We start from the raw sequence: 14,935 nt of genomic DNA, 5'->3' as shown, positions 1-14,935 counted from the left end.
GTTTCACTTTCAATAACACGGCGGAGACTGTGACTCAGCTCAGGAGAGAAAAGAAACCTTTCTCTGAACCTCTCGTGGAGGAGGGAGGTATTCTCAAAGCATCATTGGAAAAAAAAAGAAACCCTTCCGCTTTTATATAACGCTCCGGCTTCGCGTGCCATTCGTCTGGTGGTTTTTTTTTGTTTTTTTTTTTACTAGATTCCTTTACTTGACTCACCAATAAATAAAAGTAACATTGTGTATGAGATGAATCACAGTGAATCAATATTACTTGTCATAGAAATCAGAGTTGGGAAAAAAAAAAAAGCCCGCAATGTTGGAGTCTGATCAAACTAGCTCAGGAAATTCTGCGATGATAAATCGAGCCGTTTACATCACATCAGTCAAATGCGATGGAATTATCAAAACAGATAAATAAAATTCTGCCCAGTGGGGAAAAGAGAGAGAGAGAGAGAGAGAGAGAGAGAGAGAGAGAGAGAGAGAACCCATTTATTCAGAGTTTTCCAAACGAGCAGTTCTTTCTTCTCTGTTCTTACTTAGCTCTGGGCTTTCTTTCCTCTTCTTTCTTTTTTTTTTTTTCTTTTTACAGAAGAAAGATATTTGCTGTTATTAAGAATGCAGTAGAGACTTATACTTTCATACAGGATCTCCAGGCCATGTGTGGGTCACTTTATTACAAAGTGTATTCTTGAAGTCTTGACCTCTTGGTGCAAGGTTTAGTTGGAAAAACTTGACTTGTTCTTTTCAGATTTGCATTTTCCTGTAGATTCTATTATATAAGTATATTCCGAACATGCTGCGTGTGGATGTACTTCCAGGTTCGTTTCTATATAAGCAGTCCGGGGACGTTCAGTCGTTGTGAAGCCTTGCCGATATCTCCATGTCTAAGTACTGATCCATTCATCTGTTTGCCTTGATTTGCATGACTCCTGCCCTGATTCCTGGTTCTGGTATTTTGGATGATCCTTTGGTCTTGATCGGTCTGACTGGTATTTTGACTCTTGCTTGATTTGAGGACTTTAAGATCGGACTCCGATTTCTGCGTCGCTTGCTTGTGTATTTATTAAACTTAGCCACATCCGTTACCCATATTACAAGCAGCATTTCCAAGCCTTAACCTCCTGGCAGAGTCAGAAGAGGGGTGATCTATGGTGTTGATTTGCTTCTATATTTGAAGTCTTGTTATAATCTCCACCGCATTTGTATATCATCTGCAAAGTTGTAACCTCGTGCCAGAGATAAAGCTTTGGTGGGCATTTGTTGGTATATTTGAGGCTATTATCTTGTTAAAATCTATATCTTTTGGCCAAGTCTTAACCTCCTTGTAGCAGGTTTTCTGCTGAAATATCCTGGTGCATAGCTACGTTTATGAATTTTAATCAATCTCGACAAGAGCTCTCGTTCCACCAGAAACAAAACAGCACCAAAACATCAGCAGTTCACAAACACCAACTTGCAGTGGGCTTGTATGAAGGCGCGATTTTTCACCAAACATGACAATGCCATGTGGCTAAAACTTTTTTGTGTCAAGTGACCACAACACAGGATTCCAATTGTAGCTCCAATGAGGCTTGACATTCAGATACAGCAATTTCTGCACGATGGGCAACGGTGACATCTCCGGGGTTGGGGGTTTCGAATCCTGCCTCCGCCCTGTGTGTGGTGCTTGCATGTTCTCCCACTGTTCTGGGGGCTTCCTCCAGGCACCCCAGGTTCTTCCCCCAGTCCAAAGACATGCGCTGTTTGGCATTTCCACATTGTCCATAGTGTGTGAATGGGTGTGTGAGATTGTACCCAGAGTTCCGTGGGATAAGCTCCAGTCTCCCCACGACCCTGTGTAGGATAAACGTTATGGAAAATGGATAAATGGTTTTCCAGGGTATCCATGGTGATTGATAGAAGAAATATGGATGATTTGACATCTAAAACAACCTCATATTTGGTTCTTGCCACGTTATTATATATACATAAAAATAAAAAAGACAACATTGTCATAACTGATTTTTTTAAAAATGACACAACGGTCTCACCGACTTCAGAGGTGCGGTTTTGCCGTAGCATTTACAGTTTTGACCTGCTACAAGAGACACCCGAAAACCGCACTTTATTTATTTACAGCTAAAGCACCAGTCAGACCAAACACAATAAAATTCACCCAGCTGAAAAGCCAGTTCACTGAAGGGGAAAGGACACAGGACATGAAAGATGCATTCAGTTTGGTAGCGCTTACTTTTGACTTTAGACCTGTGAATTTGTCAACCTTGGTCTTGTGAACCAACAGAAAACACGAGAGCGCGGTTCTGGTCTCTTTGTTCTGTATAACCGTATTATAACTGTGTTGTTTATATCGTCTCGTCCGCTGAAATACTGCGTCAGCATTTTAACAGTAAATAATTTTTCCCCCTTCTTGCTTGCTACGATTGACTTATTTGCAATGTTCTCTCTTGAATAATTCTGAAGTTGAATATAGCAGAAACATCAAAGTAGGGCAGAATGAGCTGTTAAAATGATGCTACAAATTTCCACCAAATGACTCGATTACATTAACGAGCCGTTGCTATTCATGCCGTTTTATGCACCACTGAATAACGGTTCACTGACGCGTCCTATGTTCTTTTATGTGTGTAATGGCAGGTGGCCTGGAGCAACACACTCTGCTAATCCAGACGGAAGAAAAGTGGAAGGAAAAGAAAGCAAGACTCCACTTAGTCGATTTCCATTTGCGGACTTCTATAAGGAGGACTCGGAGGCACGAACGTCAAAACCATGCAAACGTGGATCAAAAAATTAAACAAATAAAATGCACATTTTTCGAACTGAAGCTTTATCACAACGATGTCTCGCACATCTTTGGGATGTCTTCGTGTTTACTAATGAACGAGGAAAATGTCTGTAAAAGCAGTGACGCGGTCGATATAGCAGTGTAGCCAGCATGTGGGATGTGTACCGAAGTGTTTGTGTGTTTGTGTGTTTCATGCACCTGCGTCGTGTAAACCCCCCGAAGACGGCAGCTTTGGACCGAAAGTGAAATGAAATAGTCACTATTTACTATGAAAGGAAAAAAAAATCCGATATTGTATTTATTTTCTTCAGATCCGTTTAATATAGAGACGTGATGGTATACCGTGTTGTTAATGTTATGCTCTAAACGTCTAATGTAAGGCTATGCTATAGATCATGATGTCACCACCAAAAAAAAAAAAAAAGAAGAAGAAGAAGAAGAAGAAGTGCTACAACATTTTTTAAAACAAATGCATAGAGCACTTTTTTTTTTAAAGAATAAGAACAAACACATGGGGAGAAAAAAAAAACAATCATCATGAGCATTGTATTTTAACTTCATTTTATTAAACAGCTAAGGGCAATCTAATTTTACACTAAAATATTTTAGACATTTCCCCTAACCAAAAGATTTAGTATTTGCACTGTTATATAGCATTTAATGTCTGGTTTTTGGAATTGTGAAACTGAAAATGTGACGAAACTGATATTGGTTTATAGAGTTATACAATGAATTTGTCTTCTTCCTATTATTATTATTATTCATTAATATTTGTCTATTTATTTTTGGCGGTATTATTTATTGTCAAACTTCTACGAAAGGTAAATGTGTGTACAGTCGCCTTGGTTTCGCTCTGTAAATACAGGAAATGTAGCGAATGAAACAAAAAGTAATGAAATCTTTCATTGACAAACTGTTTGCATGGGGGTTTTAAGAGAATGCTGAATTGTATGTCCTGAAACCATGCAACACTTTTCTACAAGGAGAAAAAGCTCGATATAGCGTCTATAAATCTAATCGAATGATTACACCGTTCCAGACTTTGACTCAGTCGAAGCATTACTCAGTAGCGTGACGGCTCTGTTCGGCCAACTCGCAAAGCGGCAGTAAAATTCAATCCCAGTCACGGAATTTCATCCTCATGCTCCGATCTCCACTTTGTCCTTAAAGGGTGGTCCGACGTTGGTCATTTTTAATCCAAATCCTCTGATTTAAAAACAAAAACAAAAATGAAACCTCTTTCTACTTCATTAGCTGCGTGCTGAAGAATCATGAGACACATTTGTACTTTGTTAGCTGAATGAATAAATAAATGCCATACATGATCCAGTGAAGAAGAAAATCCTAGGAGTCTGTGGTTTTTGATCAAACTTGGCGTGATGATAGAAATTCAGCGACCTATAATGGTTATGAATTAGCGCTTACAGTGTTGAATATTGTGCTAACAAGAATTTATAAAAGTGTTACATTAACTCTAATGATCTGACCGATAAAAAACAAGCAAACAATGGATGCATTTATTTTTTAGTTTCTAATAGGTTAGAAACATCCACCCATCCATCTTCTATACCGCTTATCCTTTTCAGTGTCACGGGGAAACCTGGAGCCTATCCCAGGGATACCCCGCACAAGGCAGGGTACACCCTGGACAGGGTGCCAATCCATCGCAGGGCACAATCACACACACATTCACACACCCATTCATACGCTACGGACACTTTGGACACGCCAATCAGCCTACCATGCATGTCTTTGGACTGGCAGAGGAAACCGGAGTACCCGGAGGAAACCCCCACAGCACGGGGAGAACATGCAAACTCCGCACACACAGGGCCATGGTGGGAATCGAATCCCCGACCCTGGAGGTGTGAGGCGAACGTGCTAACCACTAACCACCGTGTGCCAACTAATTAGTTGCAATATTTCAAGACGTTTCAACAATTACAATAAACAGTTCTCAAAAGTAAAAATCTCTGAAAAACGTAACGAGCATCGAATCTGCTTCCAGTTTCTCAATGTTGTTTTAAATAAATAAATAAATAAATAAGATATCTTGATTCCCATGATCTCAAAAAGTATATTTTGACATAATAAGAAATTATATCACATTGCCCAGCCCTAGTTTATTTGTTTGTTTGTTTGTTTGTTTGTTTGTTATTTTTTTAAAGAAACCACTTACTGACCAATTTTAGTTTATTTTTTAAATTCACAATTACAAATCATTTGGGATGTCTGTTCAAATGTACTGGTGTCTAGATTTGTATAATTTGTATATAAATAAATGACATTTCATTCATTAACATCTAATTTCCATATAAACCAATCAGCCATAAACAGTAAAACCACCTACCTAATATTGTTCTGACCAGTCGAGGCATGGACTCCACAAGACCTCTGAAGGTGTGCTGTGGTATCTGGCACCCAGACGTTAGCAGTAGAAGTCCCGTATGTTGCGAGGTGGGGTCTCCATGGATCAGACTTGTTTGTCCAGCACATCCCACAGATGCTCGATCGGCTCGAGATCTGGGGAATTTGGAGGCCAAATCAACACCTTGAACCATGAAGGGGTGTACTTGGTCTGCAACAATATCTAGGTATGTGTCAAAGTAATATCCAGATGAATTCCAGGACCCAAGGTTTCCCAGAAGAGCATTACCCAGAGCATGACACTTCCTCCGTCGGCTTGCCTTCTTCCCATAGTGCATCCTGGTGTCAAAGCTGCACAGATCTGTACGCGTGTCCATTTTTCTTCTGCTTCCAGCACATCAACTTCGCGAACTGACTGATCACTTGCCGCCTAATATATCCCAGCCCTTGACAGGTGCCACTGTAAGGAGAGAATCTTATTCCCGGTTTTAATGTTATGGCTGATCGGTGTATAAATGAATTAACAATATGTAAACCTAAAAAAAACATTTATAAAAATCAAATCATTATAGTAGAAAATACATCCATATAGAGTACACATAGAATTACCAAAATGATTTTTAAAAAACAACAACAAAAAAAAGCTAGATTAAATGCCTTTGTAGAAGAAATCAGACTTGCTCATTAAAAATAAATAAACAAATAAATAAATAAATAGATAGATAATTCAAAGAACATAACATAGCCAAGTTGTAGACATGCTTCAAAACATTTTATCAACCTGAAAAATGATTAAAGGGTTAACATTGCAGAATTAATAATGCACGGTGAACTTTGAAATGAAACGTTTGCATTTAAGGAGCATTTTAAAATCTGAATGTTTAGGGTTTAGTTACCTTTGAATAATTAATACCTGGGTATTGAATAATACCGAGTTCTAAAGAAAAAAAACAACAACCCCAAACCACATACACTCATTACAGTGTTGAATTATGTCCTAGTGTTAATGTGTACAGCCTCTAAAACTATTAGCACCCTCGAGTAATATTTTAAGTCATGTTTCTTCCTGTCTAATAGAATTGGAGACACTTGTAGAGAATCTTGAACCATTAAAAAAAGAAGAAAAAGTGGTGGAGGCTGAGAGCAAAAAGTATTACATTGCATTTATTATAAATATTAATTACAGGTGCCAATCTTTCTCTAGTTCCTTTTCTTTCTTTCTTTCTTTCTTTCTTTCTTTCTTTCTATTGTTGTTTTTTTTTTTTATTATTTGTGTGGAAAATTAAGTCTATTGTATCAGTACAATATAAGATATTATATATATATATATATATATATATATATATATATATATATATATATATATATATATATATATATATATATAATATTTATATATATATATAATATAGATATACATTTCTGGAGAGATCTGGAGACATTTGACCTTGAGCCTGTTTACATCAATTCCAGAATTCGAAATCAGTTCATCTGCTTGATACGACGATCAATCTTTACAAATCTTACATTCAAGCACTCGTTTATGAGATATTACGCCAATGAGAATCTTAACATTATAAAAACATAATACCTCCACCTCTTAAACATTTTTTTAAGGATGATGATTAGTATTTATTCCTTTCCATATATTTATTCTTTGCTCCATAAATATTCCTTGGGGTGTCACTCATTTTTTTTCCCACAGATGATATTATGAAAGATTATTCTATTGTCTTTTGAACTCTCTTAGAGCATACCCAAGACTATACATGCTGATTAAACACTGTTAGAATAAAGGTTAAGGATGACATTTAATCAGACGGGTTACTACCATGAAGAATGTTTGCTGTGACAGGTTTATGTTTGCCTCGATGTATTTTCCTGTCAAAAGCTAAAGCCCTAAAGGACCAGAGGATGCTGACAGGTTGTGCAACATCGCTGGTACAATCTGATTCCCTGCACACCAGGAAAACGCTTTAATAATGGAACGACTTTTCTCATTTCAAATTATTCCAACTTAATAGTGAAACTGAGGTAAACACAAACCCGTCATGTTTGACTGTGCAGCTTTCCTGAACCGCTTGGCCGATCGGATCACGTGAAAAAATTGACCTGTCACAGCTCGCTCCGCCTAAAACTCAAAGCGTGTGAAAGGATCATGCATTTTGAATGCAGCATTATGTCCTAACGTTGCATACGGAATGTACTAGCTATATTGCTTCAACTTAAATATTAATGGAAATTACACCACGGCACTGTTGAATTCTCGAATCTGATTGGCCAGAAGGTGTTAAATAATTTTCTAGAACCGCAGCTCTGACAGTAATGCCGACTACAGGGCAAGACATGTTTATAATGAAGGCACACATTTTAATACATTAAAATGTGCCCGTGGTAACAACTTACACAGGGACTTGCACAGATGGTCCACGTAATCTGAGTCGAATATTTTTAAAAAAAAAGAAAAACCTATAGTCACTGATGGCGCAAAACAATCATTGGGAACTTATGGAAGGAGTCTCCAGTGTCAGTGCTTTGTAACGGTTAGTACATTTTTCGACACAGGAAACGCTTCAGGACGGAGGGATTTCCCGGTTTCTCGGTAACATGACAAGGCGATATGATGATATTATGATATGAATATCGATATATATTTTTTTAAAGGTGGTTTTCTCTGCCTCTTCAGCCAGGTCTTTGAGGTCCTTTCACTGGTCCTTTCACTACTATCACTATATCAGGGCAGAGGCTTGGTATGGTGTATGTTGAACTCACTAGGGAACTGGAACTTCCTGCCAAGATCATCTCTCATTCTCCAGTCCTGGGTGAAAGGAGCAATCCTTGACAGAATTCTTGGTGTGGTGACAAGTTATGCTTGGTGTCTATTTAACTACTTTTAACAAAAAGAGAGAGAGGCTGCTGAGGGAACGACTGTTTATAACTGCTATAATAAGTAATAACAGAAGCTAACCTGTTCTGCAGACATTCCACAACATTAAATGTAACTCTAAACGGATAAAAAAAAAAAAGTATGACATTTTTTGTTAATAAAATACACATTGTATAAGGATGCCCTGTTATTGGAAAAAAATCAACTAGTGGGTGGTAATAGTAACTCTGTTTCACATCAGGTCACATCACACCATGCAGTTTGATTGTTTTCCTAGAACAGATGTTCCCAAGTGTTTCATTTCTTACTTAAGTGGAGGATTATGATGGACACCTTCTAAAAACGAGTCTCTCTCTCTCTCGCTCTCTCGCTCTCAGCATATTGAGTGTGTGCGAGACCTGCTGTCAGACCGTTTCATCCTCACACCAGACCCAAATCAAAGCAGCTCCACTTATAGAGCGCATTAAACATACATGACAGACCAGGAGGAGGAGAGAAAGATTGTCATCTGATGGATCACTAACAGGGCGAGTAATGAGAAGAGCTAAAAGGGGCAGACACTGCTTTTTTGTCCAAAATGACTCACTTTTGAATTTTTAGATGAAGTGTTCCTCATACGTCAGGTTTACTTTCGCCATTTCCGTTAAAAAACAAACAAACCATCAAAAACGACACTCTAATTTCTTTTAATAAAATATATATAATATACAGTAGGGCCCAAAAGTCTGAGAGAAAGAGTGAAAATGCTTTTATTTTGCATACATTTCTAATTGAATACAACAATTATTACAAATTATATTCTTGACAGCGACTTGAGTTAGAGTGTGCACTCGAGCTGGCATGGACTAGTTTGCATTAGTTTATATTAAACCAAATCTTCCGCCATCGTCTTGTCAGTCAGCTCGTCTCGCTCTTCCTGTCAGTCAGCTCGCCTCACTTTTCTTGTCAGTCAGCTCGCCTCACTCTTCCTGTTAGTCAGCTCGCCTCACTCTTCCTGTCGGTCAGCTCGCCTCGCTCTTCCTGTCGGTCAGCTCGCCTCACTTTTCTTGTCAGTCAGCTCGCCTCATTTTTCCTGTCAGTCAGCTCGCCTCGCTCTTCCTGTCAGTTGATCTGTGCTGCGTCTCCGACTCATTCATGAGGCTCATGAGGAATTGAATAGATGCGTTCGGTTTTTAATTGTATCGTCTGTTTTCACGCTCAGAAAACAATGTTGCATGTTGCGCCCGAGTCTGACTCGTGCTGGGTGTGTGGACAGCATTTACCACAAGTTTTACAAATCCCGATAATCACGCACGGTTTTAATGATAATTAATTGTGACACGGTAATACTAACCGTCAGGGAATTTTATCGTGGTTTATCGTGAAACTGGTAACCGTTTCATCCCTAGCTTGAGTATAACAGATTAGGCATGAGGAAAGCCTTTTGTACAAAGCAGTTAACATGTTATATATCACAAATTTACTTACATTAAAATAGGGACTTAGAAATAGTGCAGAATCTTGAATATTTAAAGTTTTCAATATCTTGAATATTTCTTTATTTTATTTTTTTCTGCAATTCTGCATTTTAAAAAAATCCCAAATTTTCAGTCTCAGACTTTTGGACCCCACTGTCTGACATACTACAATATAATATAAAGTGCCCTCCACTAATATTGGCACCCTTGATAAATATGAGCAAAGAAGGCTGTGAAAAATAGTTTTTATTGTTTCACTTTTTTATCTTTTGTTTGAAAAATGCACAAAAAATATTTCATGTATATCAAACCATTGCAAAAACACAACACAGGTTTATCAAATAAAATCCCTTTTAAATATAGATGTGCAACAATTATTGAATCTATATGAGAAAAATATATTTGAAATATATTCCCATTGATTAAAAAAAAATATCAGTACACCTGGGTGACTAGGAACAGGAAATTGTTCAACCATGACTTCCTGTTTCACAGGGGTATATATATGAGGTAACACATAGGCCAAATAACCTTAGTCATTCATAACAATGGGTAAGACCAAGGAATATAGCTGTGATGTTCGGCAAAAGGTTGTTGAGCTTCACAAAATGGGGGTCTATAAGAAAATAGCACAAGCATTGAAAATGCCCATTTACGCCATCAGGGCAATAATTAAGAAGTTCCAGTCAACTAGAAATGTTATGAACCTATCTGGAATTGGACGTGTGTCTATATCGTCTCGACACACTGTGAAGAGTATAGTTCGAGTGGCCAAAAAATCTCCAAAGATTACAGCTGGAGAATTGCAGATGTTAGTTCCGTCTTGGGGTCAGAGTCTCCAAAACTACAATCTGAAGTCACCTACATCACCACAAGTTGTTTGGAAAGGAGAAGATGAAAGTAAATTTAGAATTTCGTTTGGAAATCAAGGTCCCAGAGTCTGGAGGACGAGTGGAGAGGAACAGAATCCAAGCTGCTTGAAGTCCAGTTTGAAGTTTCCACAGTCAGTGATGATTTGGGTTGCCAGGTCATCTGCTGGTGTTGGTCCACTGTGTTTTCTCAAGTCGAGAGTCGATGCAGCATCTACCAGGAGATTTTAGAGAACTTCATGCTTCCATCTGCTGACGAGCTTTATGGAGATGCTGATTTCCTTTTCCAGCAGGACTTGGTACCTGCCCACAGTACCCAAACTACTAGTAACTGGTTTACTGACCGTGGTGTTACTGTGCTTGATCGTCCAGCCGACTCGCCTGACCCGAACCCCATAGAGAATCTACGAGAGACACCAGACCCGACAATACAGACGAGCTGAAGACCGCCATCAAAGCAACCTGGACTTCCAGAACACCTCAGCAGTGCCACAGGCTGATCGCCTCCATGCCACGCCGCACTGACGCAGTAATTCCTGCAAAAGGATTAAATCCACGACCGAGTATCGAGTACATTAATTAACATACTGTTCACAAGGTCGACATTTCTGTATTATAAATTCTTTATTAGAATATTTTGAGATACTGGATTTTTGATTTCTGTGAGCTGTAAGTCATAATCATCGAGATTAAAACAAAAACAAGGCTTGAAATATTTCACTTTATGTGTAATGAATATGAAAGTTCCACTTTTTGAATTAAATTACGGGGGAAAAAAGATACTTTTCCACGATACTCTGATTTTTTGAGATGCAGCTGCACATTTGCCTTGCGGTCAGAATTAGTCAGAGCTGCAGTTGTAAAAAATTAATCAGCACCCTCTGACCAATCAGAATCCAGAATTCAACAGCGCTGCAGTATGAATGTCATATAACACTGTCCTTATTTGGTCATTACTTCCTGGTCTGTGATGTTTAATTCATGGCTCTAGTTTTATTTATTTAAGGTCATTGTTTCTGCCTCAGCACTCAGCACCGCTTTCTTTCTTGTCTAAGTTGACTTCTTGTATATGGCTTGTTTGTTAGTTCGGATTTGCATGAACCATGCCTGTGTGGATTCTGTCCCCTGCTACAAACCTCCTCATCTTAAAACACACGCAGTACTGTTCTGCACTGAGGCCTGTTTATTTCAGTTTGACACACAAAACGCATCATTTATTAAGCACTGTGGGTAAACAGGGAACATATTTGCTTCTGGACAGCTTGTGTGACTAGTTCTGTTTTGTTATTTATTAATTTATCTTTATTAATGGGTTCTTTAGCTCCTGTGCTTCTGGAAAGCCCTGAAAGGATGGCTGTCTAAGAGTTCAAACCAAACGGTGAGTCAATAAAGCTTTACAGCTGCATGGTGAGACAGCGCCACCTGCTGCCTGGTGGAAGCCAACCAGCTACAAATAATTCATAAATAGTCAATAATGGAAAAACTCTGAATAAGTAATATTAAATATAATGTAATATAAGGACCACCATGAGTGAAGAATAAAAATAAACTATGTTGGATTATTTTGTTTTTATTTACTTTTATTCTCACTCATTATTCCCTTTCTTGGTGTATTCTTACTTTATTGTCTCTATTATGCTTTCTCATGGGGGTTATTCAATTAAAAGGGCTATTACAGTAAAGAATTACATAAATATAACAAACCACATATAACATACATGGATTATGTTACATTTATTGTTTAATAATAATAATAATAATAATAATAATAATAATAATAATCACTATGTCCCTTTTTTGTTGTTGTTGTTGCATTATATCATTTTACTGTCTTTTTGATCAATGTTTATGTATGAAAAGTGCCATTTAATCACCATGCAGGGAAAATGAAAGCAAAACCTCAAAGAGAATGAAAGGATAGAGATTAAGATCTCCAAAAGAACAAAGTCCTCAGGAGATTAAGACAAGCATTTCACTGCTCTGGGCTCGGGTACGTGAAAACATCAGAAAGTTATGATCTTCAGTGGGAGTGTGTTCACTGCGATGCTCACTTATTTTGTGATCTTTGTTTGGTGAACTCTTACTAATCAGACATCAAAGCCAAAAAAAGGTTAATCCAACTGAAGAAATGTACTTAATGCACAAATACATGAATAAAATGTAATGGTTTATAAACTGGTACAATACAAGACCAGGTGTCCTGTTAGTGTCACCTGGTCTTTCGCCAGTCTGCAGCTGTCCAGTATCTTTGATCCTGTGTTCACTGTAGCCTCAGATTCCTGTTCTTGGCTGACAGGAATGGAACAAGATCTTCTGCTGGTCTTCTGCTCTTGTGGCCCATCCACCTCAAGATTTGATTATTATTCTTGTGTAATACGCTTAAACTGAGTAAAAGCTGGAGGTGAAACTGTCTAAATGTAATCTAATAGTGTAATAAGAACATACTACAAAAAAAAAGATAAGCTTATCAAAATACCTTGAATTATGAATTTAGTAATTGTCCAAGGATACAAATAAATCAGCAAAGGTACTGATTATGAAAAACAATGATTCATCTACCTGAGTGGAAGACAGTCAGGTCCACAGACATGAACACTAAGATGGCACACACGAGGACCTAGTCACTCGGCAGAACGTTTTGCTGTACCGGTTGGTGCACGTGTTACAGGAGACAGAGGGACGGATGTATATATACACCCACATGAAAGCACAAACATCGGGTATTAGACATGAAAAGTAAACACCTGTAAAAAAGTAAGCACCTGTTTGCGTTGAGGTTTTGTAAAGACCACCAGCAACCGTATGTTGAGAGTTTATTTATTTATTTATTGTATAAAGACCACCAGTACCCATTAGTTTTCAATTTCAATGTTTAAAGATGAAGATTAAACCTGCATCTGTTTGTTCTTAGTTTTGTATAGTACAAACCAGTAGCACTGGTTTGTTTAAAGATCACCAGTACCCATTTGTTTGAGGTTTCTATTTAAAGATGACCAATACCTGTGAGGTCATTTTTTTTTTTAAAAATTAATCATACCGTTTGTGTTCAAAGGGGTGTATTTTAAATAAACTAATTCAAATAATAAACCTGTGCATGTGTGTTCATGTGTGTGTCAAAGATCAGCCCTGTACCTGTAGACACAGGGGTCAAAGATCACCAGTGCCTGTGTGTTCTTCGGCGTTCTCCAGCATCCGTCAGCGTTCTCTGGCATTCTTATGTGCATATAAAGATCACGTGTACATGTGTGTGTTTGCAAGTGTAAAGTATCAACTGTAGCACCTGTCTTAAAAAAAATACAAATAAATAATCAACAGTGTTCACACTCAGGTGTTTCCAAACACCACCTGTACTACCTGTTTGTTTTTTTTAAGCCCACCTGTAACCATTTGCTCTGAGGCTTGTATAAAAATATCCAGTACCTGTTTGTTCTCAGATTTGAATAAATATCACCTGTAGCACCTCCTGTACCCATATACACTCACGGGTGTTTGAGGAGAATATGGACCTGTTAGTGAGCGCGGCAATAATAATAATAAATAATAATACATTTATTTAATAAAATAAATCAATAAATAATCTAGCTTCTGTAGTCAGTACGAATAGCAGAATGTAATGTAGTGCATTTTGTTTTATATGTGCACTTCCAATCCATGACCACGCCCCCAAACTCTGTCCTGTATATGCCTTTCAAGAATTCTGCACATCCACACCACCATTCATGAGTTACAGCTGGATGAGTAAATTATAGGCTCTGCCTGGCTACCATTATAAATATATAAAACACTTAGAAATATATTTAACATTTACGGTTATCAGGAAATTAGCATTGATTGGCATGTGGAGAGGATACTGTTTACAAAAACTCCAACCTATTTTTGATCCTTATTGAGGTTCTCACTCACTTGTAGTAGACTGAGAGCAATTTTGTAAAAAATAGGACAAAGATTCTAGGACTAGTTTGCAAAACAACAACAACAACAACAACAACAACAAAATCAAGTTCCAAACAAGCTCAAAGTTGAAGTGGATGGAGCTAAATGATTCTTATGGCTTTTGTTTGTGTGTAGGAGAACCCAAGGAATATCTGGAAAACCAATTTCACTGTAGGATGGATGATTCATGAGATGTGGGCCAAAATGTAAAACACCTAACGAGAGCACCATCATTCATGTCTGTACCACCTACGGTTTGTTGTGCCTGATCAGTTTTAACAAAGATAAAGAAGAAGAAGGAGAAGAGAAGAAGAAAAATATCTTACGCTGCATCCCAATTCACCTATTATCCATCTTAATAGTATCTGAGATTAGAAGGAGTGCGTCCCAAATCGGAGTATGTTTAAAAAGGTAACCCGGATGGTCAACTATTTCCGGTAGATTTGGAACCGTGGACATTATTTCAGCTGATATTGCCCACAACGCCTTGCGTCAGGGAGGAGGAGTTTCGTGATGGTCTGTTTCGCCGCATTCAAGGATGCATTTTAGGTGTAAAAAAAATGAAATGTGGATAAATAAATCAAGGGAACTGTAAATTAAATTATATACTATATAAATGATATAAGGGATAATGAATAAA

At 37.9% G+C, this 14,935-nt stretch overlaps 1 protein-coding gene across 1 annotated transcript in view; it reads left to right on the top strand.

Annotated features, from left to right (window-relative positions):
- grm6a (glutamate receptor, metabotropic 6a) overlaps positions 1–2,720 on the top strand; it is a 76,795-nt gene extending 74,075 nt beyond the window's left edge. Inside the window, exon 12 of the mRNA XM_047155728.2 lies at positions 2,635–2,720. The gene's annotated coding sequence lies outside the window, so the exon portion shown is untranslated. The remainder of the gene's footprint in view (positions 1–2,634) is intronic.
- The last annotated feature ends 12,215 nt before the right edge of the window (positions 2,721–14,935 follow it).

This window comes from Ictalurus punctatus, chromosome 5, assembly GCF_001660625.3.
Source record: "Ictalurus punctatus breed USDA103 chromosome 5, Coco_2.0, whole genome shotgun sequence".
Taxonomy (NCBI): Eukaryota; Metazoa; Chordata; class Actinopteri; order Siluriformes; family Ictaluridae; genus Ictalurus; species Ictalurus punctatus.
Note: the sequence above shows the minus strand (reverse complement) of the source record. Positions and strands in the feature narration are given on the sequence as shown.